At 37.6% G+C, this 27881-nt stretch overlaps 1 protein-coding gene across 3 annotated transcripts in view; it reads right to left on the bottom strand.

Moving 5' to 3' along the window:
- ZFPM2 (zinc finger protein, FOG family member 2) overlaps nucleotides 1-27881 on the bottom strand; it is a 467130-nt gene that overhangs the window by 12413 nt on the left and 426836 nt on the right. The window lies entirely within an intron of this gene.

Genomic DNA, 27881 nt, shown 5'->3' with positions numbered 1-27881 from the left:
GGGGCTTGGAAAGTAAGATCAAGGCGGCTGTGTCTGGCTCATCATGGTGGGAAGATGTGGCATACACTTGGTTGAGTGAATACATGAACAAGTTCTCGGCAGGGGCTTTTCTCCCCCAGAATAAAGATCTCAGGGTAATGAGGACAGTCAACGGGGCTAGGGGCAGGACACGTTGCCACGAGGGCCATTTGGAGACTGTTGTGTTAGTTCAATTGTGAGACATGTAAATTGTGAGGGAGAGAAGGGCCAGGTTCAAGAGGGAGAACTGGGCTGATCTCCTCAGATGAGTAAAAGAAAGGAGGCTATTGAAAATAACTGGAAGGTTCTGGTCTGGGAAACCAGAGGCGGGGGTGCCATTAATGAGACAGTAAAACTGGTGTATTAACAGTGGTATTATACAGACAACAAGAAGACAATTGTACTAATTAGGAGCACTTTCTTTGGGCCCAATAGGCTAAGTGGTTTATGCATTTCATCTATTTTAATCCCATCAATTATCCTGTGAGGTGGGTGATATTTTCCTTGTTTTAGAGTTGAGAAAATTGAAGCTTGGAGAGGTTAACTAACTTGCCCAAAGCTATATGCATAGCCAGTGCGGAATCATGGTTTAGACTTCCGTCTGTCCGACTCCAAACACGCATGTGTGTGCTTGTCGTATGTATGTGCATGCACAGAAATAATGAATTCTGCTTTGAAAATGTAAAGTCTGAAGTCCCTGAGGGGGACTTCAGCATGAATGTATTGAGGAGGCAGTTGGAATTTGGACAAGACATAAGGCTGGAGGAAAAAAAAAAATTTTTTTTTTGGAAGTCATCAGCACATTCTAAATGACTGTGGATACTCTTTGCCTTGATGTGGTAATGTAGGAAGACTATAGAGTTTAAAAAAAGGAGCAGATTGAAATTTGGGAAGTCTCAACAATTAAGATGTGGGTGGAGGGCAGGGACCATTTAAAAATATAGAGAACATCTATTTGGAAAAGTTATAGGGGGACCAAGAGAATGGCACCACAAAAATCAATGGTTGGCTCTTTGAAGCTGTTTGGCTGAGTTTTTTAGATGGTGAATTTAGAGTATTCAACTTAAGAGAGTCATTTATAGGGAGAGAGAAATGTCGAGTATTGTAACATGGTTTCAATTACAGATTCTAATAAAACATTCTAAGGGGCACCTGCGTGGCTCAGTCAGTTCAGATAATGATCTCACGGTTTGTGGGTTCAAGCCCCGTGTTGGGCTCTGTGCTGACATCTCAGAGTCTATAGCCTGTTTTGGACTCTGTGTCTCCCTCTCTCTCTGTCCCTCCCCTGTTCACGCTCTGTCTCTGTCTCTCTCTCTCTCAAAAATAAATGAACATTAAAAAAGTTAAAAAAAAACATTCTAAGTGTGATTGCTAGCGGGGGATGTAATCCCATCTGCAGGAGGATGGACAATGGAACCAGACTGCCAGCATACAAATTTTGGCTTGTGATTTGAACTTGCCACCTAAGCACTGTGGAGATCAGTTTCCCCATCCTTGGAAATGGGAATACTGATAATAATACTGAATTCATGGTGCTATTATGAGGATAAAATAAGTTAATATATGTGAAAGCTTAAGAATATTACCCGATAGAGAAGTACTATACAATTGTTAACGACTATCACTTTGGTTTGATTTGGTTGAGACGATTATTCTAATTTCTCACTGTCCTGCTATATCCAAGATATGAAATCTCACCAGAAAAAAAAAAAAAAAAGAAAAGTCTATGGATTCAATGGGCAAATGTATCTATGCTTTGCTGGAGCGCGCTAACCCATTTTGGAAAAGACTAAGGCTGCATCATCTATTTGTGGACCACAGACTGTATCTTGACCAGTTAGAAACAGAAATAGTTTCTAGCACTGACAATGGGCTGAGGAGGCAGGAGAACCAGCTTCCTACCCACCGGTTTTTGGAGCTTGGGTAGTTATTGCCAACTCTAATTTAGCATTGAATAGAAGGCAGTAGCATTTATTTGTTGATTAAGGAGAAAGCTGAGTGCATGCAAATGCTACATCAGGTTGATATTTAGCTATTTTGGTGTCTTCATCCTACCAACCTCGTTTTCAATGGAAACAAACCAGAGAATGTTACGTTTGGCTTTAAAATGAGAACACCACTATCAAGAAACAAAAACCCAACCCAGAAAATAACAAGTACTGGCAAGGTTGTGGAGAAATTGGAACCCTTGTCCACATCTGGTGAGAATGTAAAATGGTATAGCCACTGTGGACAACAGTATGGCAGTTCATTAAAAATTAAAAATAGAGGGGCACCTGGGTGGCTCAGTCGGTTAAGCGGCCGACTTCGGCTCAGGTCATGATCTCGCGGTCCGTGAGTTCGAGCCCCGCGTCGGGCTCTGTGCTGACGGCTCAGAGCCTGGAGCCTGTTTCGGATTCTGTGTCTCCCTCTCTCTGCCCCTCCCCTGTTCATGCTCTGTCTCTCTCTGTCTCAAAAATAAATAAACGTTAAAAAATTTAAAAAAAGTTTAAAAATAGAATTACTTTACGATCCAGCAACTCCATTTCTGGGTATATACTCAAAAGAATTGAAAACAGGGTCCCCAAGAGATATCTGCACACCCTTGTTCATAGCAGCATGATGACAAAATAGCTAAAGCATGGAAGTAACCCAAGTGTCCACTGACAGATGAATGGATAAGCAAACTGTGGTATATATATATATATACAATGGAATATTCGGCTTTAAAAAGGAAGGAAATTAAAAAAAATAAAAAGGAAGGACATTCTGACATAAGCTAAAACATGGAAGAAATTTGAGGGCATTATACTAAGTGAAATAAATTAGTCACAAAAAGACAAAAATCTTGCACGATTCCATGTACAATAAGGTACTTAAGGTATTGAGAATCACCGAGACAGAAAGTGGGCTAGTGGTTGTCAGGAGCTGCAGGAGGAGAAAATGGAGAGTTATTGTTCGATGGATACACAGCTTCAGTTTTGCAAAATGAAAAGGGTTCTGGAGATGGGCCATGTTGATGGTTGCGTGACAATGCGAATGTATTTAATGCCATGGAATTGTACGCTTAAAAATGGTTACGATAGATTTAATGTCATATGTACCGTATCACAATCAAAACCATTGGGAAAAAATGAAAGCACCGTTTTTTTCGGTAAAAGCCACCACAATGAACCTCCGATATTTGCAGAAGTTTGTTTTAGCCACAGCTAAAGATAGAATCTAATTTTTATAAAGTGCTTTCCACATAGGATGGCTTTTGAACTTATTTTTAGAGACAGAGCTCGGGAGGAGAGGGTCAGAGGAAGAGAGAGAGAATCTTAAGCAGGCTCCACGCTCAGCTGGCTCAGCCCAACACGGGGCTCAATCTCATGACCGTGGGATCGTGACCTGAGCCAAGATCAAGAGTCAGATGCTTAACCAACTAAGCCACCCAGGCACCCCTCATATGAGATGGCTTAAAACAACAAAATAAGGTCTTCTCCCTTTTCAGTTTTCCTAGGAAAGCTACTTTAACAAAGAAAGCATCTTGAAAGCTCAGTCCCTAGAGGAATGAGGTTGCTAAGATGGGAGTTGGTCATATTTGGCCACATTAACTGTTTTCATTTGGATGAATTTTGGATATTGTGTGGGTTTGAAAATTGTGAGTGATGTAGCTCCTGATGATTTTGTTGATTTGGATTTCTGCTTGTGTTTTGAGTACCAGTGGAGTGTTCCTGTCAACTCTCTATGGATATGGAATTTAAGGAATCTAAACAGATGTTTTTTGTGGTTTTCATAGGCAGTAGTATGTTTAATGCTCCCAGATTTAAACCCAGCTATTTTTTAAAATGTTATTTATTTTTGAGACAGAGCGAGAGCGAGAGCGAGAGACAGAGCAAGCACAAGTCAGGGAGAGGCACAGGGAGAGAAGGAGACACAGAATCTGAAGCAGGCTCCAGGCTCTGAGCTGTCAGCACAGAGCCCAGCATGGGGCTCAAAGCCACGAACTGTGAGATCATGACCTGAGCCGGAGTCAGAGGCTTAGCCAAACGAGTCACCCAGGCATCCCCAAACCCAGCAAATTTTTAATACGCAAACCCAAACTAGCAGTATATTGATCTGAAAACAAACAGAATTATGTAAGGGGATGGGGTGCATATGTGGTAATATCATATATGCTTAGGTGATAAAGCTCTTACAACTTCCTTTGCACAGCCCTCAAGAGCACACGATCTCGGTGTAAGGGATTACATGTTAATAATGAAGCATAGGTGGCACCCAAAGTCACTGAAAATGTATTTGTCTTCAGGGCACAGATGGACTAGAAACAGCACTTGACTGGTCAGTGGGTAAGAAGCTTCAGTTCCAATCCTGACTTGACTGTCAGTTACTGAGTGTTGGAGAACTGCTTTACCCATCTCATATAAAATGACAGCCTTAGGCCAGATATCCTGCAGATTATTATCATCAGGTTGTAAGCAACTTTTTAAGCTTCTATGACCAATGTGCCAACAATAGTAATAATCACACATTTATCCAGCGGTTTCTCGTGCTACGTACCGGCACTGTGCTAAGCACTTCGCATGCATCGTCTTAATTTCTCCCAAGAAAGCAGTAAGGTGGCTTTTATTTATTCTCATTTTACTGAGATATCACAAGTCTGGAGGTGTAGGTAAGGTGTACAGGGGAACTGGAGGAAGGGAGCGAGGTGTGGGAGATGGGATTTAGACAAGGCAGCTGGGCTCTAGATGTTGCACAGAAAAACCAGGTGTCCCAGTCAAATCAAAGTGACCTCCGATGTTCACTAACTACACTGTGCCTTACACTCAGTTTTTGAGTAATTAGCACAGTGATCTCTCTGAATCAGAAATAAGATGGTTCGCTTTATGAAACAGGGTCAAGAAGATTACACTGTGCTGAGATCTAGCTGTTAAGTGCATAGCTACAATGTGGAGCATAATGTCCATATTTGTCATGTGGAAATAACTCCAGGTTACCTTCTAATAAGATTGACACAGAATTAGAATAGCTAACACTTAGAAAGCACTTACTATGTGCCAAGTGCTATAATAAACATTTCACACATATTATTAACTTATTTGGTTAATAAACATATTAATTTAATTACATATTAAACTCATTTGGTGATATTAAACACGAATGTAGCCTTTGCACGATTCCACATGTCAATTACAAGTTGAGCTAGGCTCCAAAAGGGCATCAAAATTGCACATAAGCATAGAACACTACTTGGCAATCTTGACTGCACAGTCAATTCACCTGGGAGCTCTTAATCAACACTGATTTCCAAGTCCTACTCTAAATCAATCAAACTAAAATATCTGGGAGTGATGGTTAGGCTCCATTACTTTTTAGAGGCTCCTCAGAGGGGCTTAGAGCGTCTCTGGCATTAAGAGTCTCTGGCTTGGGGTGCCTGGGTGGCTCAGCCAGTTGAGTGTCCGACTTCGGCTCAGGTCATGATCTCATGGGTTCGAGCCCCGTGTTGGGCTCTGTGCTGACAGCTCAGAGCTTGGAGCCTGCTTCAGATTCTGTGTCTTCTTCTCTCTCTGTCCCTCCCGAGCTTGCGCTCCGTCTCTCTCTCTCTCTCTCTCTCAAAAGTAAACAAACATAAAAAAAGTAAAAAATAAAAAAAAAACTTAAAAAAAATCTCTGGCCTAAGGGTGAACTATCTCCATCTGTATAGGGTAGAAAAAGCGAGACTCTATGAACACAAGTCTCTTGATAATCAAATCAATAGACAGGTCCAAACAATTCAGTAGGGAGATTTTGAAACTCAGAAAATGGCAACTGAACCCCGCTCTGAATTTCCCCCCTTCCCCTAATATTTGAAGAATGTGGGTGTGATGAGTGAAAAGGGGAGGAAAGATGGACAAAGCAAGGATGTAATGACTTCGCATCACCTTTCAACTGAATAAGCCAGTTAGGAACTTAGCAAATTTGTGAATTAACATTTGGTTTTACAACATTTACTTCTTTATTATTTTGAAGGTTTGTCACTTATCATTAGAAATGATCAATCATATGTATCCCCCCAAACTGTGAAAGATCACATGGTACAAACCAGAGCAATAGAAAAATCACATTCCTGCTGCATGGGCGTGAAGTCTTTATCGAATGACATCAGGCACTGAAGCAGCTATCTGATACCTCTCTCCCTTCCACCAAATGGAAAGGTTATTTTAGGATCCTCTCTTTGTCTGCCTCTTATGCTGCAAACATAGTCACTCTTCCCAGTCTCCCCACACACCACTCCCTTTACAAAAAAGGACAGATACATTCAAGGTTCCATAGAAAGTAATAACCACTAAGACCTTGACATTTCTTGAAAAACCATGTACTTACTGTTCTAAGTAATGTTTATGATCAAAGTTCTTGTGCAAACAGATATGGTTCCTAACAGGAAGCTTATAAATTTTTTTTTCATAATTGCTGTCAAAACTGCAGTGAAGTGTACTACAAGTTCCGATAATAAAGAATAAAGTCACAGTTCAAACTCGATTATATTTTGTAAATCCACACTCCCCTTACTAGAAGCAGTGCCCTTAAATATCTCTCCATCCTGCCAAATTTTTCACTTGCACTTTTTATTATTTATGAAATCAGTGTCTGCACAATGTCATGCAGACCTCTGCTGATAAACTCTAATTAAGATTAAGACAAGGCTTTTGGAAAGGAGCCCATCATTAGCAAACATGATAAACACAAAAATACTCCCTACTTGTCAACCAGGAGCAATTCAGTAACCTAACAGTATTATCTGTTGCTAGGTTACAGAGCTGACAAAGCTTCAATTATATTGTTCGACCATACCTATAGAGTTCTGTATAAGCAAAATGTATCCAGTATAAAAGCATTTAACTTCGTCCGTGCTATCTGCAATTCACGGCTTCTTACAATAGTAAAAATCAGGTTAATAATTACATAGCACGCTGAAAAATCTTTTCCATGTGTTATGTCTATACATGTTCCTTTCTAATTTATCTGTGTGATTGATAGACGCTTGCTTTGTAAAAATAAGGAAATGCAAGCAATGTGAAGCTGTAAACCTCGAGCATGACTACATCTGGGCTCATCAAGATACGGACCTAAGCTTAGCATAAAAATATATGGCAAATTGAACCAATTAAATCACATTTAGATTTTGTATTTCTCTGCCTCAATATGTAGACGGATAAGGAGCCTTAAGCAAATAGATAGGGATACCAGTTTGAAACTTTATTTAAAGCTAAGCACACGCCCGCGCGCGCGCGCGCGCGCGCACACACACACACACACACACACACACACGCACACACACACACACAACTCACCTAACAATACAAAAGGAAACCAGTAGCTTACAGTAATTTATTCTAAGGACTTTTCTAAGTATACATTAAAAGTTGAAGTTAGCGACTTCTACTCCACAGCATTAAGTCATTAAGTCTTACTTCGCCTTATTAGAGACTGAAAACTCTAGGGGAAAAAAAAATCAATGAAGCAGCCTCCAAAACAGACATTTGACAGAAGTGAAACAAAGCAAAAAAGCCACGTGTAAAAAGAGAATGTCTATGTGAACCAGACCTTTTAGATTTTACCATGGTTGGCTTTTTTAGAATTTTCATGGACATTTGGAGAAAAAGTAATCCCACATAAAGGAACCAACATTTTGAGATAGCTCTGGCACACAAATGTCATATCATACACTAAATTGCTACAGCATTTAAGATGTACAGAGACATTTCTGCATTAATCTAAAAGTCTATCCCCTTCACACATGTGATATAAGATGTATATAGGAAGACGGTCAATTGATGATCAGAGTTTAGTTAATAAAGATTACATATTGGTCTACAGAGTAAAGCATGATACCTCTTAGGCACACTCAAGTAAATTAAATCCATTCTCTGAGGGAATAAATGGACTGTTTAGCACACATACAGAGGGACATTTTGCTTCTCGAGGTGGAGGAAACAGGGATACTTACTTGTTTGGTCATTAACTTCTTTTATTTGTACCAAATAATTTGAAAACCCAACACGATGTCTGCTTGCAAAATGAAATTTTTTCCTAACTGGAAGTAATTGGTCAGAATAATTCCCTAAAAGCTAAATAATTGCCCCATTTCAACACCGTGCATGTTAGTGCCTAGATCTCAAGCTTTAGACATCACCATAGTACGTATATCTATACGTAGCCACATTGTTTAATACCAGTTTTATAATAAATTCAAATCCAATACTGTTGAAATTCTTGACAGTGGAGTAGTGCAAGGAATAGAACTTATAAATTATGTGTGCCCCTTCTTTGAAAACCGCTGTGGAGGTTTCTTTGTGCATTGGCAAATACAGTAGGAATATGAGGTATTGTGTGGATCCTCCTGCACAGCACCTGATAAAAGAATAAAGAGCTGTGACATATTCTTAAAACAATAGAGGAATTAAAGGGAAACAATGGGCCAGCTGCTTCATTAATACAATCAAAAGGGAGCCCAGCACAGAGGAGTCCAGATAATTAAGCATTACTCTTTTAGACCTCCTTTCTATAATAAAATTGCTTAAAAATGTATTAACTACTTCATAGTTGTTAGATAGATCTTTGCACTTGTTTATTTAGAGTTGATTAATGCCTTTTTTTTCCGTATGCAGCAACATGCCAACTCATAGTTTACAATAGTTTTTGAATAAAATAGAGTGAGAATAATTGATAAAGATCTGCACCATACACAGCAATAAATCAAAAGCATTTTGCAAAAGGTCTTTCCTGTTTTTAAATAATCTTTAACATTTTTCATTTGTACTTATAGGCAATGCAGGGCATTTGGGGGCATTCAACTTTCCCATGCGGGCACTCCTGACATCTTTGTATAGAACATCCTAGCAGTTTCTGGGAAAGGGGGGCGGGGGGAAGATCAGATTTGACCGGCAAGTCTGGAGTGTGTCCTGAGTATGTGGGCCAATGGAGAAGATACGTCTTTTTTTTTTTTTTTCGTTTAAATCATTCTTTGCCTTTTCCAATCAAGAGGGACGGGCACACAGCAGAACTACTTGCCGAATGCACTATTTATCCTTCATTAACTTGATTTACAAAAACGAAAAACAACTTTTTATTCTCTTTATGCTAAAACACAACTTACAATTTAAGATATCAAGGCTTTCATTCTTCAGCTCTTCTGTAGGCAGCCTTTCCTCTGATGTCAACAGAACATTTAATTGCTTAAGAACTGGAAAATTGGGAACTGAGTACTGTGTGCTGAATATTGAAGTACGGATAAAAACTATAGTCTCGTCTTTAAGGAAGCCTGTGTGAACCCAACATTAAAATTACAAACTTTACTGAACCATGTGGTCAGTTTAAATAAGGTTGATTCTATTCTGATGATTTTAGGATCTTAATTGAGAAAGTGAGATCAAATTAGAACAGGAGTCAGGGAGATAAATGAATAGAGGTACTTAACCATATTTCTGAGATTAACAGAAGAAAGATTCTGCTTTGACACATGTTACATATGATTTCAAATTTATCAGCTGGAGTCATATTTCCAAAGATCTTCCTGCATTAGGTCAATATTTTAGAGGATATGTAATAACCTAATTCCAGCTATGAAACGTGGCTTCTGAATTCAGGAGTTAGTTTCCTATCAGATTAATAAGTTTTCCTTGAATACCAGGAAAAAAGAATACATAAACTTTTAAGAGTCAGTAGGTACAAATGAAAATGACTATTGTAGGAGCTACTATATGATGATTATTTACATATTCTTTGTTTTGACTAAGCCCACAAAATTTACTTTGTTAGTGAAACATAAAGGTAAATAAACATGAACTGTTTATAGACTTATGGTCACATGGATCCTTTCAAGGATACACCTTTGAACATCTCAGGTTTATAAACTATGTCTTTACGGCAGTGCAAACAACTGGTAAATGTTGGTAATACTATAATGTAAAATTGCTAAATTTCAGCACCCTCTTTCAGCAAGTATTTTGGAAATGAGCTCAACATCGTCTGTGAATTATCTGTCATTTCAAACATCATATATAGCTTTATTATTAGGCACAAATTCAACAGATAATACCGGTCTGAGCAGAACTCAGAAACAAAGAAACACAAACACTCCCATTAATTTAAAGGAGTTATCTGTGTGATAAATAGGAAATGCGATCGTCCCACTGTATAGATTTTGATTTTGTAGGGAAGAAAAGCTAACATGGTTAAACCAGTGTGTTTCCTAAACTCTTCTTCTATCACATAGGACATTCCTCAGCCCAAACTTGTAATCAATCCCCACTAGGGCTTTTAGCTCCTGGCATGCATTCTGTCCACAGTACTTACTTTTTTCCTGTAGGAAAATGTCTCCTACTGAGATAATTTCCTCTCCCTTTTCAGAAGCATATGAAGCCCCTTTCAACAAAGTGAATAGTGTCCTTGTGGTCAGTTCCAGACTTCTGCTGAAGTGTGGGTGCAGAAAGGTTTGCCCTATAATTAAGAAGGCATCGAGAGCTGCCTGGAAAACTTTCTGAACCAATGTGCCTGAGGTCACATCAGTCACACCGTGTTGGTTTTAGGCAAACTGATATGCTATTTCTACGGGCTTTCAACAGGAAGAGGTCTGTTCATGGAGTCTTTTCAGCATTCCTGGATTTGTGCTCTCGTCTAAGAGGTGCTGTGTCATGGCCTTCTGGGAGCTCGCAGTGGTGTCCTGAGGTAGCCCATCTGACTGTCTGGCTCCCTGGCCATCGTGATTTTAAATGACTAGCCAAGAGGTGACATTACACCCCAAAGGCGATCTGTCAAAATTCCGCTTGCAGCTGATAAACTGATTATAAAGCTGCTTAAGACTCTGCTTGTAAACAAAAGCATTTATCAACTAATAATTTGCAATAAACTGATGTAACTCCCAGCTGAGCCCCTAACTGTAATTGTCTCTACCATCTGCCTATTAAAACACCATTCTTCATCAGCAATCAGGAGCAGAAGGGAGGAAATCTCCACCAAAATACACAACTTGCAAGCTTATGAATAATCCGAGTGCATTCCGCACTTTCATTATGACTCGTGTGTGGGGTATGCTTAATTTTCATTCTTGACTAGCCTGGGAATGCTCAGAAATTAGGTGGAGGGGAAAAGAAGAGCGAGGGAGGGGGGGAATGAAACATTGTGCCCACTGTTCTGCAGAGGAATAAATTATCCAAGTTCATCAGAGTAGGCTGTTTTTAATTTCTTTCTCTCCTCCTTCCACTGCTCTGAAATATCCATTGCAGCATCCTGATGAAAGCCCCCCAGCACCAGGCTGGAAATGAACCTCTCTATTCCTTTTTCAACTTGTCCATTTCCATTACATTTCTTTGTTTTGCTTTATTTATTTATTTTTTAATTCCAAGAGGCTCATTAAACTTCTCCAGGGAGTCAGTTTAAAAGTGTACATTCCTACGAAGGGGTGTTGAAGGGCTGGCAGGCCCCTGCGGGGCCGGGTAGATGCGTGAGATCAAAGTGCCAAGTAGCTGGCAGGCCTCTGCACTTGTAGAACTCAGTCTGCCAGGGCGGACGGATGGCTTCCGTGTTCTGGTCCCCGCTAACACCCAGCGATACTCTGTTCCAAATCTCCTCCCTGAAGGCGGGTTTCAACAACAGTAAGTGGGAATGGACAGAAACTCCTTCTTCTTAGAAGCAATCTGGCCTCTCAGGTGCCGACCAGATGTAATCATGGAAACAAGAAACTAGGAAAAGAGGTTAAATTTCTTCTGCATTGTGTTTTTCTGGAAACCCCTCTCTGAATGTCCAACATCATTCCATGCTTTTTCAAAGTTTATTAATTTTTAAAGATATTTACTCTAATTTTCACTTCACAAAATATGTTATTGATTAAAACAAAAAAAAAACCCCAAAAGAACAAAAAACAAAACCCATGGGGGCGCCTGGGTGGCTCAGTCGGTTCAGCTCAGGTCATGATCTCACAGTTCATGGGTTTGAGCCCCCCGTCAGGCTCTGTAATGACACCTCAGAGCCTGGAGCCTGCTTAGGATTCTGTGTCTCCCTCTGGCTCTGCCTCTCCCCACTCATGTTCTGTCTCTCGCTCTCTCTCAAAAATAAATAAACATTAAAAAAAACCCAAAACCACCCATAGTATTTAAAACACAAACTGCCTTACATTTTAAATGTATATAATACTTTTTTTGTATCTCTTGGCTGCCAGAGGATATTCCTTTTTTCAAGTTATTCCTTTATTCAGAGAACATGATATCCCTAAGAGCTCATAATTCTACTGAAGGACAACATAGGCTATGTATTATGATAAACAATTGACCACCTCCTGTGATTAAATTCAAATTCTGGAGATAGCAATTCATGTCAGGTTTTCTTATTATAATTTAAATTAATGTTTATAATTTTAATTTGTTTTTCTAAGAGTTTCCCATAGGTAATTATTGTTCTTTATAATCTACTGTTTAATACAACAGAACTAATAATTGCCTTTCACAGAAATGACAGAAATGGACACTCAAGCATCTGTTTCATGTTGTGCCTGGTCTAGAGAGGGTTAATAGGGAACAATGGGTCTAATTTCCTGCCTGGATATAAATGACCTAAAATTCAGGCAAAACTGCATTACTATGGTCCTTGAATTTGAGACACATCAAATATCAGGACACAGATCTGACATAGATTTAAAACAACACAAAAATCCTCAAAGACACTGTGTGAAGCAGAATTCTTTCTAGAAGTACTATATACCTTTCTTATCATACCTTTCAGACTTCTGTGAAGACCGAGACTCTTTGGTCACAGTGGTTTTTTTTTAATTAATAAATAAAATATGGAGTAAGAATTTAAGTAGCATGTTTAAGTACGTTGACTTAAAATGTATTAAAAAATTAAACTATAACATTATTTAACATATAATTTAATGATTAAAGAGGACCTAGATTAGGGGCGCCTGGGTGGCTCAGTTGGTTAAACGTCCAACTTTGGCTCAGGTTATGACCTCATAGGTTGTGAGTTCGAGCCCCATGTCAGAGCTCAGAGCCTGGAGCCTGCTTCGGGTTCTATGTCTCCCTCTCTCTCTCTGCCCCTCCCCCGCTCACACTCGTGCTCTCTCCCTCTCTCAAAAATAAATAAGCATAAAAAAAAAGATTTTTTAAAGAGGACCACGATTAAACCTCCATGTTCATTAACTGCTTCCAAATACACAGACACGGTAGTGTTTTGTTATTTTTAATATTTAAAATTTTTTGCACCAGGTAGATATTTTCATGTCATGATTTAAGTGAAACTAAACTCACTTCTTGTTTGAAATGTTGCTGGGTCTCTATCCTAAGGCAAATTTTAGAATTATTATGTAATGGATAATAATAAAACACTTTCATGTGAAATGAGGGAAATTTACTATATATATATATATATATATATATATATTTACTATACATATTTTACTATACATATTTTACTATATATATATACTATATATACTATACTATATACACTATACTATATATATACTATATATACTATATATATACACTATATAAACTATACTACATATACTATATATACTATATATACTATACTATATATACTATATATTTTACTATATATATATATATATACACTATATATATTTACTATATTTTACTATATAAATTTACTATATATATACTAATATACCTAGTCTTGATTTCTACTGACTTTGACTAGTTTGGTAAGAAAATAAAGTTTTGAAAAGCTAATTACCAGCAGATGGCGCTCAGTGCATTCTATGAGCCCAGCTATAAGAAAAGAAAATAAGGCTTTATTTATTTAATTCTTTTTTATTCTAAATGTGAAGTTGCTATATCAAGCTTTATCATCCCTAAAGATTTCTGTTAATTGACTAAACAACTTTGTGGTAATTTATAGACTGTCTTCCAATGCTCATCTAAATGGCACTGCATTCAACTCAAGCGCTCCCGTGAAGATAACAAAGCATAAGATGTAACCTTTTTCCCCCCTAAAGAGAAAAAGAACAGAAGCTTGGGTTCCTGGGGTATAACATAAACTCACCCAATGAATTTTCCGCTGAAAAGAAGACAATTGCCATTTCATTTTTTTTCTTTCTTTTTTTTTTTTTTGGAGCCCCTTCCTTAAATAAAGAATGCAAAGGCCTTTTTTTTTTTTAAATGGATTTATAATCTGCACCATAGATGTTTTAAAGTCTTCATAAAATAAAACTCTTCTGGTAGATATCTGTTGATTACTGAGACACATACACTACCTTGGAATGTTATCAGGAATTGTGTGCTTGTGTTGAGGAAGGAAAAAAACCCAGCTTGGAATGGTAAAGATTAGTATAAATGTAAAACTAAATAACCCTGCAGAAAGTCTGTTCCCAGTGATGTTCTGGCTTTCTTTTCCTTTACCCCTGCCTGCCTTCTCCAACAAGAAGAAAACTTTGCTCTGAACTTCAAAACACTGTTATTTTCCCATCACCATTAGCTGTCTATAACTAGCAGCATATAACTAGCACTACATTCCCCTTAATGACAAAGGGTGTAAGGAATTTTATCTGAGAGTCCTTATAAATCTCTCTACACTACCCTTCTCCCACATCTTACTATCATTCTGTCATCGACTGAACGTTTTCCCCACTGGATTTGAATTTGGCCTGGCATATGGCAACGGTACCCATAGTCACATTACATTTTTAACCTTTGTCCTTCTTATGTGGAAGTCCTGGAACAGTGTCCCAACTGTACAGCCACTTAACACTGAGTCTCCAACTTTAAAGATTTCAACTGTTGAATTTTTGGCAAAGTCCCATCAAAGTGAGTGGCAAGGGGGTTTGGAAAGCTCAATGGGACGATGTATGATAAGCAGCATTTTGTATCCCAGCATCATTTGTCAGATCTACTTAAAACATCTATTTTTAGAACATGCATAATATAGCTACCATGTTAGCTTACTACCCTTTAAGAACATTTAGCATTTCTCACCCATTACTATTAGCATTAATTAAATGAGACATTAAAAACGAGTGCTCAGTCAACACAACAGTGCATCATATAATTTCAAAGGAAGAAATGAGGCTCTGAGTCATTGTAATTCCACAAACAGAAAGGGAGTTGTGGCTCTGCCCAGTGCTTTGAAAATCCATCTTTCAAGGTCGGCCCTTGACTGTCGAGTTAGGAAGGGCAGTGTGGAAGGCGGGGTGGCCTCTTGCCAAGGCTGTTGCAGATGAGTGAGTGATCTTAGGGGAATGAACTGCAAAATCTCAAATTTTTGTTCATGTGATGATAAAACCAGAGCCAAATGATTTTTCGAAGACTTGTATGGCCTTCTGTTCCATTTTACTGTGCAGTTTGGAATGATAAATTTTACTGTGCATTAATTTGCACAAAAGGGTCAATGCTATATTGAAAAGCATACCAATTGTTTTTAGGAAGATTAACAGTAAAATGTGTTGTCTTTATCCCAGAATGGGTGCAAACATCCTCAGACTGGTATCATTTGACTATAGAAAAAGATACTGTTCTCACTGCCTTTGCGAATGAAGGGGAGAATGTTCTCAATGTGTCACTGATCCCTCTTAGACTCTATTGCGACAGGATTTGGTAAAATATATTCATGTTTTATATCACATTTCATCAGTCATTTTTAGGTAAGTCTCAAGTAAAAGCCAATGAGAACAATGAGAAGACAGTAGGGATCTTCTACAAAGAGGCTTTCCTCAAGTACAGCATAACAGGTCAGGGGCGAAAGTCAGAGGCGGTTTAGTGCAAGGACGAGTGACAAGATCACTCTCAAGTGTGCAGTTCATCACGAAGTTCATCAGGAGAATGGACTTGGACAATATCATGACGGCTACGTCCACATATGTTGCTTCATTTACCAATGCCCCGGTGAAAAATACACTCCACTCTTGATCGTTTGCACTGTAGGGAGGCCAGAAGTGAGCACAGGAGGAAGAAGTCAAAAGAGTCATCTGGAAATGGATTCCTAGGGACAAGGCAAGGAGACTGGTGTTGCTTTAGGACTTTCTGAGCTGGGTGGTATTCTCTTCAATTCACCAGAGCTACCTCTGTCTCTGTCAGAGTCAGACCACCCTCCCTTTCTGGGTGCGATTTTTTATGGTTTATGTTGCTTCTCTGAATGCTTTTTTTTTTTTTTTGAACAGATGCCTCAAACACTTTACTTCACACTTTACTTTGTCTTCAATTTCTGAATGGAGTTTTTGATTTAACAGTTTAGAGTAGCCAAGATACCATTCAGACATTACTCAGGAGAATGGTAGAGTTAACTTACTTCTTTAGTAAAAAAATATCCTCTAAAGTTTAGTCATGAATTGAAAAGTCTAACTGAAAATATAGTTTATTGTGTATTATTTCTCAAGGATTTGCTATGTGATCTCATTTTTCATGCACAATAATAGGGAGATCCTTGGGTATAAGCCATCATTTTAATAGGAGTTGGATGTATAGTTTTGAGCAGAAAGTCCTATGGCTCTAGTTTGTGTCACTACTTTCCTTAAGATCAGCGCCACCTTCTTCTCCTGCTCTTCTCCTCCTCTTCTTCCTCTCTTCCTCCTCCTCCCCTTCCTCCTTCTTCCTCCTCCTCCTCCTCTGCTTTGTAAGCATTCAGATGTCTAAAAGCCTACTCTCTGCACGGTGTAATAGTGCATCACCTGCATGGTTTATCTCTCTGGCTGTCCTATAGAAGAGTAGTGCACTGAATAGTCAACTCCGTATCACAAGGGAAGCTGCTAGAGGCCCTTGTGAGGTTAGCATTGTTACTGGCACCAAGGAAAGTACTAAGAGAAATCTGTTTGAGTTGTGCAAATCCCTGTTGTAGTTCTGTCCAATATTTTCATGAACCATTCTCTCAGCTCAAAATTTACTAGATCAAGGACAGTTAAAAGAACAGTCTGTTATCTATTCTACCGATAGCATGATAAAATGAAAATATAAACAAAAAGGGAAATAGAACATTAAGGTGGTTTGGGGAGAAAAGAAGGGAATCAACACTTTTTCAATAGATTTTTCTTAATACAGGCAAAAAAGATATGGCAGATTAGGTTATCTCTATATGTCTAATAAAATGGAAATCATAGAAGGGGAGAAATTGTTGAGGTTATGCTAATTTTTTTCCTGAACACAAAGGGTCCACCGGAAGTTGGAGTGTTCAATACAGCCAAATTTTTAGGGAGTGGAAGATTGCTGAAGAAGGAACGGAAAAAGTCAAGACAGGATATAATTAAGGCTTGAAAAGGATTTCAACAGAGGTAGGGGTCAGGCTAAGGACAGATTGTGGTAATGTTTTATAAGCAGTGATAAGAGGAAAGACAGGCAAAGAGATACAGCATAAAAATAAAAGTTCAAGATCAAGGCTCATTTTAGGATTTTAGTCTTTGAGAACCAACAAAGTTCTGACATAAGGAAACTGGCAATAAAGTCAGGAACAGGGATCCCCTCCCATAACTCCCTTACCACTACCACTAAAGAAAAAGGAGGAGAGGAAGGCAGGAGAGAAGACAAAGAGAATTCTTACTCTAGAGAAGAACATTTATCTGAATCTTTGAAGTATTCCATAGTAGGAAGTTACACTTGGGCCAGGAATTGGCCAGCGAAGCCAAGAAGTGGGTGGGTAGGGGTGGGATCAGAGAGTGAAAAGGGTGGTTGAAATAAACTCATGATAGATCCTGATTGTTATCGCATGTACCTCTCAAGTAGCTAAACTAAGCTCAGCAGGAATGCAAAAAGTCGACTTTTATTTTAATAAAGTAATATGTGTTCATAAATGACCATTCTTCCTTTGTGGGTGATTCTGTTTTTCAGAGGACATAAAGTAAAACAAAATAAAACCCACCCAAACCACGAAAATCCCGACAGTTGACAAATTCTCCTTGGAGAAAGAAACCTGAGTTTTTTGCTTTCTCTTTCCAAATAAAAGATATTGAAGTAAGACTCCTCAAGGCATATTTACCTTATTCCATTGAATGTTGCTCACAAGACTGTAAATATTTATGGCTGGTGGGAACCATGGAGGGCTTTTAGACCTTCTGTCAGAGATGAAAAAAATCAAGCTCCGAGGAGTTAGGTGGTGCACCAAAGGTCACACAGCCTCTGTGTGTGTGTGAGTTTGTGTGTGTATCTATACACATACACACACACACGTATGTATTTTTGTTTTCCACGTGGGAGTAATTTGTCTTCCAGTGTAGAACTGCTGTAGGATTGATACGTAGTTCATGACTTTGACTGTGTAATACTGGTTAGTAGTTGTTAAACTTTTACTATGATGCCTCATTTTTGTTCTCCAAACAACTTTGTGAGGTTGGTGTTGTTACATCTGCTGAAATAAAGGCTTAAAGAGATTAATCATCCATATTTGTAGAGATTCTAAATTCGGGGAGGAGAACCCAAGTCAGCTCCCTTCCAAAGCTGTTATGTAGCCTCTCAACTAGTTAAAGAGAACACAGTCAAGTCATTAGCCTAACAAACACAGAAAAACTCTCATGATTGTCAATTTTGACAAAGGTTGCTACTCCCTTTGGGAGAGAGCCTTGATGATGGGGGTGTAATTCAAATATACAGCATGGATATAATATCACTCTTTCAGACTCTGTATCTTGTAAGGGAGGGAACAAGGTGGTCCTAGTGAATTAATAAAGAAATGCTTCTGTGGTTCTAGAAATATTTATACATTTCCAGGTTTGAAAACATAGAGAACTAATAGGAGTCCTCTCTATCCACTAAAAAGATACAAAGCGATGTAGTAGGTGTTCATAGCATACTGTTGTTCCAGTAGCTTTTAAAAATCAATTAATTGTATTAAATTAGGGGGAGTAGTTCATGTAAAATGTGTTATTAAAATATGTTCTCTGGCTTTAGTAGCAAAACTCCATGTAGTTACAAATATATTTAAGAAAAACATTACATCACCTTCTTTAGAGAAGCATTTCTTTATGAATAGTTTAAAAATCTATTCTGCTTTTAACAGATGTTCCTACTTTCCCAGGACCCGGTGGTATTGATGTTATTACATCTAGGAGTTAGTTTACCTTTAATTTTTGGATAATACACATGGGTTTAACTGTGCAGTTTCTACAAATAATAATGGAAGATGAACGTATAAGTATTTGAATACATTGCAAATGAATGTCACCTATAAGCAGAATGAGGATATATATGTATGTCTATGTATATTCCCTCATTAAAGGTAAGTTTTCCTTCCCTCAACAGATGACATATGCCATTTTGTATTTAATTTACAGCTGCTTGCTATAGGATAAATTAAAATTTTCATTCTTTAACTGTAAGAAATGCTTAAAGTAACAGCCCTCCTTTCTCCCCAGTTCGGTGTACGTATTTGTAAGAAAAAAATATATATGTACATTATCTGTGTATCGATCTATCTAGAGAGAAAGAGGGGATGTACTTTCTCCTTCTGTTTACAAATCACAATTTGATTCTACATCCTGTATAGTAACTTTAAAATTCCTAAATGGGAACTGTAACCCACAATGCATGTAGAATATTCGTTCATTGTTATAAACTACAAAAACATTGCTTTTATGAAAAGGGAAAGTGAGTTTGGAAAAAAATTTGGGAAGAAGTTAGAACCTCTGAATAATTTGGGAAATTAAATCATTTGATGCAATAGTAAAACAGAAGCTTGACTGATGCAAGTTTAAAATATCAAAAAGCATTTGAACAGCTAGCCTCTCGTGGTGTCTCATCTGGCAGCCAAAATTTTTTTTTGATATTCCCTGATTGTCTATTTTTTCCCTAGTGAAAGTTATTACATTCCTTTACCCATTTTTTAATCAAAATCACTTCCAACTTATTTCAGTCTGTCACAATAATATTTTCATATGAGGAGTGTTGTAACCTAATTCCTTCATTTGAATAATACATTCATTTTTAATTACTGCAACTTGATCTCAGATTATTCAAATAACTGTTTCATTTTTTATGCTTACCCTGACCCCAGTGTATTTATAGGCTTTTATCCTTACCTGATACCAGTGTAATGTAATTATAGATTGTATTTTAATCATCTACTATATTCTAGTGAGTTTGTTTAAATCGCTCCAATCCTGAGCCTTTTATTTCTATGCCTTTTAAAATTCTACAATGGCATTCTCTTTGCATAAAAGCAATATTTTTGTAGTTTACAACAATGAATGAATACTTTGCATGCATTGCTGGCTACGGCTCTCATTTAATAATTTTAAAGTCACTATACAGGATGGTATGTAAAATCAAATCGTGCTTTGTAAACAGAAGGAGAAGTACATCGTACACCGTTTGAAATCTTTACACCTGTTTGTTTTCTAGACGGCCCCCCTCCTGTTCCTGCTGCTTTAAAACCACAGATACGCATTTTGCTCATGATCGTTGTATCTGTGTCTGGTTATTCAAATCCTTGTAAATAGCTTCTCTGTTGTAACAACACAGGCCAAGTTTCATTCAATGCAGAATAGGCTTGTCTGATATGAATTATTTTTACTAGTATTTTTACTATCGATCATTTCATAATTGCTTGATTATTTTCTAAACCATCACCCCATCAGGAAAATCCAATATTTCTAAGCTCTGTTAGGCGGGTATCTGAGCTCTTGGCCTGATGGCTGATTTCAGCAACACATTTAACAACATTTAACAATGAACCAGAAAATTGGTCCGAGAAGATGGTTGACAATATTGCCAGTCTATCAAGGTCTAGTGTTCATCTTCTGATCAGACTTACAAGCCTGAGAAATAGATTTTCCTAAGTGAGTCTCATTATCTTCTCAGAATCCTGGAATCGTGTTAGCTTCCTCACTGCCCTCACTCGTAGCCAATTCAACATCCAATGTATCTTTCTAATCTCTCTCCCCTTTTCCTCCTCCAGAGATGCTCACTCAGTTCAGACCCCCTAAGCTCTATCTCACCGTGGTTAATCCCATTCCTCCCGTCTTGTACTTTTTCAATCTGTCCTCCACCCTTCTATAAGAATGCAAGGCTTAAACACACACATGATCCTGTTCCCACCCTCACTTACAACCTCTGAATGGCTCTCCATTGCCTATAAGATGGAACTCAAGCTACTTCTCATGACATCCTAGAAGTAAAGCATCATGCTGGCTATCACTTCTGAGTACGAGAAATCAAGATGACTTCAATGGCTGACATTTAATTGTATGCACAAGCAAAGTTTTGGGGAGGAAAAACCGATGAGTGAGAGGTTATAAAGCTTTGAGTTCTGGCATTAATGGTTAACAACAGAACTGTTCATAAATCAATGCTGGTTATGACACAAGACCAAATCTTCTGGATTTCTGTCTATACAGTAGACTTCCTCTTTCCCCCTCCATGTTCTACACTTTATCTTTAAACCCTTCTTTTACTCAAAATAGATAAAACTATGGACATAAAAGCCTGAAAGATAGATACAGCACACGTAATAGAATAGAGTTTTAAACCACTGACTTCCTTCACATTCAGTTCAACCACTGAGATTTTGGCCAAAGTTTTACTCATTGTTGAATAAATTGCATGAGGCCTCTTGAAAATTAATTTCCAGAAATGCCAGTGACAAATTATTAAAGTGTAAATAAGAGGATAAAAATATTTGCCAAAAAAATATTGGAAACAAGAGGCTACTCTGCATGTCCTTTGCTCCTACTGTGAATTCTGTCTGCTGAATAAAGGACACATTAACTTATTTAACTAGCTGGTTGTTAGAAATAACTCAGAGAACCTTGAGAATACATCACTGTTGCAAAATACCTCAGAATGCAAAATAAAATAATGGCATGAAATAGGGATTTGGGGACAAACTGCCTGATAACTCTCAAAAATGAATTATGCTGCTTTTTCCAACCTCCATGGAGAAAGGCATGCTTCCCTTTGGGATTTCTTCTACCATTTGGTGCAACATTCACTTGGCTATAATAATACAAGCTTCATTAGAGAAGTAAAATGCAATTGTCTCCAAGAGATCAAAGGACAATCTATTAAATAAAGCAACTGGAACACTCCAGAATGAAATAATATGAAAAGTTAGAATTTTACGGTGAATCAAAATGTAAATTGTACTGGCATACTGTGGCTAAATGCAGAACTGAAGATTAGCTTTATTAAGGGGAAACTGACAGTGGCTTGAATGATCTAAAAAATATGAAAAAAAAGAATTTCAAGCAACCTGTTTAATGTACTAGATTAAACTAACATTGGTACTATTTTAGTAAACTTAAAAGCACTGGTGGTTAACTATGAGCAAACTAAGAGATACAGAATCAAAAATAATAGGTATTGTGATGTTTATCGCAAAGTCTGTATTCAATGACTCAGGGATTAGAAAGGATGGTTTTGTTAAAACAAAGCCTAACACCTTTCTATCAATTGTGTTCAAAATGGAAATAAGTGACATATTGTATACTGACCACTTACATGCTTCTGAAATCTGTAAGAATTCTGCTCTTAAAAGAAACAGAGAACTTAGTACTAACTGTTTAAAATCAAAGGTCTTTATGAATTCTGAAAGCTAGAGCCTGTGTTTGCCGGAAGGAAAGAGAGAGAGGTGGAGACAGGTAAATCAAACTTCCCTGCACACCAGGGGTTCTGAATTTGACTTCTTTTCAAATGCTTATTGAATACTTGGTGTTTTTCCTCCAAATGGAAGTGACAGATTTTAAAACACCTTACTGTGTATTTCAGTGCATTACATCACTTAAGTCATTTACAAAATTGTATAAAATTACCCTGAAATCGCATCAAGTATAGCAATGTACCATGAAACTGAAAGAAAAAAAAATCATAAAAAAACACATTTCATTTTGCAAAGGAAATATAATAGAGTCAAGGGTCTACGAATGAAACAGTTATTCCCTTTCACGTTCTTGAGCACAATCTAACTTACTACACAATATTCTTTGCATCTGTGGAAGACCTTGAGTGTTTTTGTTTTCAGTAAGAAAACCCTGAGTTTTTTTTAAACTATTGGTTTAGAAAATTATTGACAAAAGCAATAGAAAGTAATAATCAAGGATAATAAAAGGATAATAAATCAAGGATAGTAAAAAACAAGAAAAGGAATATCTATTCAATTTCTAATTACAATAGAAGAGTATCTGTGAAAACCCTGAATCCATTTAGCAAACATCATTTTTGAAAATTAATTTTTATTACAATTTTATTTCGATTATTTCCAATGAAAACACATATACTATATTTCCTAAGTTTTCAAACACTTTCACAAAATCCATACTCTCCTCATGCCCGTAATTTAAAATGTGATCTAGCTTTATCACCACAAACCCACAATTTTAAAGTCTGGCCCCTGTAGGAGAAGGCAATCCACTGTTACTCTGTCTACTCCCTGCCTCTCCCATGGTTCTAGAAGATCAAAAGGAACCCCATGTCTTGACAATTGAATCTTAAAACGACTCAAAATAAGACAACAGGATGAAAATTTGGTCAATAGAATATCCTACTCAAGTAGTTGTATCCTTCCTTCCTTTTCCAGACCCTGAGAGTTATTAGTGTATTATTTAGTTTCTAAGAATGGCAGATTTTCTGTTAATAGAGGTTTCTCTATGATGCTAATAGGCTCTGGGCAGGTTGGCTGCACTTACCCTAAGGACCATGACGTTTTTGATCCTCTTCTTGGAGATACGAAGAACAACCTCCAAACCCTTGGTAATCACCCAGCTTGCTATCGGTTGTACTTTATTGGCTAGGTTAACAGAGACGAGCACTGTCACAAAGTGCATAGAGCTGGCATTTTAAAAACCAGACAAATCAGAAGGAGGAACACAGCTCTGAATATTTAGCATCTGTGTGACCTTGGGGAACTTACTTAATCCTCTGAGACACAATTTCTTCACCTAGGAAATGAGGATTATCTGGTCTACCATCAGATGATTGTGGTGACCGTTAGAGAAGATCATTTTATAGGAAGGACATAGTGCAGGGATGAGCATGGGACAGGCGCTTTAAAAATGTTTGTTCTACTCCCTTCTTGTAAATATTTTACTTGGAAGCTTCAACTGGGGCAGATTATAAAACATCACCTGCTTGAGGTATTGTCCTACAAGGCATTGGCCCCTAGAAAGCACATTTCCTCTGCTATTCTGTTGTTGGCCCTGGCTACCTTTCTGGGAGTGATTTATATCACTGATTTCAGACTGTTATTTCCAAAGAAGACTGGCCCTGTTTAGCTTTCAGACCTCTATTGTTTGCTACGTTTTTGGAATAAATATGCACTTGCTAATATTCTGTATGCTAGGAACCCAAAAAATAGGATTACCTGCAAACCACCAAAACTCTCAGGATTTACTTGTATTTATAATTGCACAGAGTCCGAAATTATTTGGATTTTGGTTTGTTTTGCTTTTTAGATAGCACATTGAGGGTTTTTTTTTTAAAGCAGATAGAACAAGTGGAACTATGAAAAAGGAGAAATAATGTCATGACTGATGTGATATTTTAATTTTTTTCTCTAGTAAATACTTTCTATAAATATGTGTATTTATTACATACAATTCACATTTAGAGAAATTTGAATAAGGAGTTTAAAAATTAGGTTCAATAAATAAATGACCATGACAAATACTATTCATATTAATAAAGATTTTCTAAATGTTAACAAACTATCTATACTGCAAACACTGACCTAAGGTTAAAGATTATATCATGTTTTCAGTACTGTACGGTTGAGTCTGGATTTGTTTATATTCAAAATTTAGTTAAGCAGTTAATCTTTGAAATTCTAGAGCAATTGCAGGAAGGTGTGTGTGTGTGTGTGTGTGTGTGTGTGTGCGTGCGTGTGACATAGTTTGGGCATTAATTTAAAAAATAAAAACTATAAATGTGCAAAAATATTTATATGAACAGCACTCCTGGATGGAAACTCCATTTTTAATAGTCAAACTTGATGCACATACTGGTCCCTTGGCATGCTCAGCTCAGAGCCATCTGTCATGTTGGCACTGTGCCCACTCACGAGGAGTTTTGCCAGTTTAACATGATATAGGTGACACCAAAATGAAGGTTTGAGAGGATAGATACTGGAGTGAGCTATGACCCCTCCTGTAGTCAGGACCCTTGGTGGCTATCTTTATTGGAGAGGAGGATTTGTATTAATTCTGTGCACCCTGTGTTACTAAAACTCCATTACAAAAAAAAAAAAAAATCAGTGTGCCGTCACTCATCAGAGCATTAAATTTTTTACTAAAGTGTAGACAGTTAAATATTTCAGTCTAAGACCTTGCACCATTTTGGAATGAATATTATCAGTACACATATTCTTAGTAGGTCAAGAATACGTATGGCAGTATAATTGATTTTCAAAGACTTTCAAAGGGCTATGCGTTAACATATATAATACATATGTTCTATGGGAAGGAGCAGCACTAAAATAATCCACTACTTACACTTTTGTTCAAAGTGTTTCTTAAATGCTTTTCCTATACTGTATCTGTCAATTTCCCTGCATTTATTTGTTTCAGAACTTAAAGGAAGGTACTGAGTTTTCACTTTATTTCTGGGGATCAAATAATAACATTTACATTTTTATATCACTGTTTGTTTTTTTTTTTACAAAATTCCCTGTAACTTTTTACAAAATGCTCATACTGTTAAAATCTGTAAAGTTTCCTCCCTTTCACGGTCTTGTCCTATTCTGAGTTCAAGATACTACTTAGAGAAGTGATACACAAAAGTTTGTTAAGGGAATTCAGAAAAATAGATATTTTTATATAACCAGTGGGTCAATTTATCTTGAGTCCAACGAGGCATTAACAGTGCAGAAGTGAAAATAGCCACCCTTGCATTTGTGAAGCATCACAAAATTTTTCTTAGCCTTCCTATAGCTTATTGAAAAGAGCAGTAATCTAGAAAGATTTTTTAAAAACTTTCAGAGCATAGTCTGACTAACTTCTTCTATTCCTGAATTTGTAATTATAGGCCAGCATTACCTGGTCAGATTAGGTAGCACGAAACATAAGGTGGCAAGTAAGAGATAATTGTTATTATTAATTTATTCAGCCACTTACTCACCTCTGTTCATGGAACACACACTCTGGTCAAGGCAATGGGGAACACAGAGGGGAAAGAATACAGGGACTCAGAGTGCTCAGCCTGTACTCATAAAAGAGGGGTGGTAGCTTTCTCTTCTCCCATAATGCTGGACATAGGCAGGCCTTACTTCCTACTGGATCTATGTATACTGAAATGCCAGTGGACATTGCAAATGAAATGTTCATCATGCCCATAGAAATATGTTCACAGAAACTCACATCATCTTTAAAAGACCTCTGACATAGAGGCAGGTGAAAGAGAGACAATATGACCCAGTTTGGTACGATATAAAATGTTGTCAAAAGATGACAGGGGCGTCTGGCTGGCTCAGTGGGTGAAGCATCTGACTTCAGCTCAGGTCATGATCTCACGGCTTGTGGGTTTGAGCCCCGCATTGGGCTCTGTGCCGACAGCTCAGAGCCTGGAGTTTGCTTCGGATTCTGTGTCTCCCTCTCTCTCTCTGCCCCTCCATGCTCTGTCTCTCTCTGTCTCTCAAAAATAAATAAACACTAAAAAAAATTAAAAAAAATATGACAAACTTGTGTTGTATGTTCTATCATAATTTGGTCATTTTTTAGCTCTGTTACCTTGGGTAGTGGTTTATTCTGAGTCTCAGTTCCCTTTTTTTTCTGTAAAATGGGGTAATAGCTCCCGCTTCCTAGAGTTGATCTGAGTATTTTGTAGTACATATAAAATGCCTAGTTCAGAGAAGGGGCTTAAGCCTGTGTGACTCAGGCATAAATGGTAACACAGCATTACTTGCTTTTATTTTTAATTAGAGTCTATTGCCTATTTGGAAATGTGCTAAGACCTTGCAAAAGTGGGTTTGCTAATGTTTAAAATATATCTTCTTATAATTGTACACCTAAAGAAGTCCCAGTGGCTTGCTTTAAAAATATAAATGCCAAACTATGTATCATGAAAGAAAAATCATAAATCCTTGTCTTGGTATATATATTGCCCTTTTCTTCACTCACTGGCTGACTTGAACTCTGCCAATCCATTGCTCAGCTTCCAGAGTTGCAAAAAACAAGTCTTGTCTATTTTGTTCGCTAACATATCCTTAAACCTATCAGGGTGTCCAGCACACGTAAGCTAACAATAAACATGTTAAATGAAGGGATATCATTATCTCTACCAATGGTCAGGAGCACTAAGGAGGCATCCTTTCTTTGACCAATACACAGGAAACAAAAGCAAAGATAGTCATGATAAATGAAAAGAATTCATGGTTGAATTCATTCATGCATAAATGGATCCATCATTTTACCATGCCTACTATGATTACAGTTCAATATTAGTAAAGGAAGTTGAGTTCCTTGGCTCTAGGAACTTATTATCTAGTTGAGTAGTAAACACACACACACACACACACACACACACACACATACACACACAAAGTGCATGCAGTTGTTAAGAGACAATTCATGTGTCAAGCTGAATCATACAAACATCACTTATAGGAGTTTATGGGAGCAGAAAATCATTATGCCTACAATAGTTGGGGAAGCCTCAGGAAAAGAGGTGGCTTTTGAGTTGACTCATGAATAATGTATGAGGCTGCTATTGTGGAGAGGAATCTTGCCCTAGTAAAGGAACCCAGGATGGCTAGTGTTCTTTTACCTTTGGCCACGATGGCAAAGTCAAGAGAACTGGATTCTTACATAGTATGTGCTACTATAAGTGTGGGAAGTCCATCTAATTTTTCTGAGTCTAACTTTCTTCACCTTCAAAATTAAAAGGTTTATACCTTGGCTTCTTTCAACTGATTCCAACCAAGATCAACATTGACAGATGGGTAAAGTGATGATGCCATGCCAAAAAAAAAAACAAAAAACAAAAAACAAACAAAAAAACCCCAAA

Source organism: Felis catus, chromosome F2 (assembly GCF_018350175.1).
Source record: "Felis catus isolate Fca126 chromosome F2, F.catus_Fca126_mat1.0, whole genome shotgun sequence".
In the NCBI taxonomy this organism is placed as follows: Eukaryota; Metazoa; Chordata; class Mammalia; order Carnivora; family Felidae; genus Felis; species Felis catus.
This window is presented reverse-complemented; position numbering and strand designations above follow the sequence as displayed.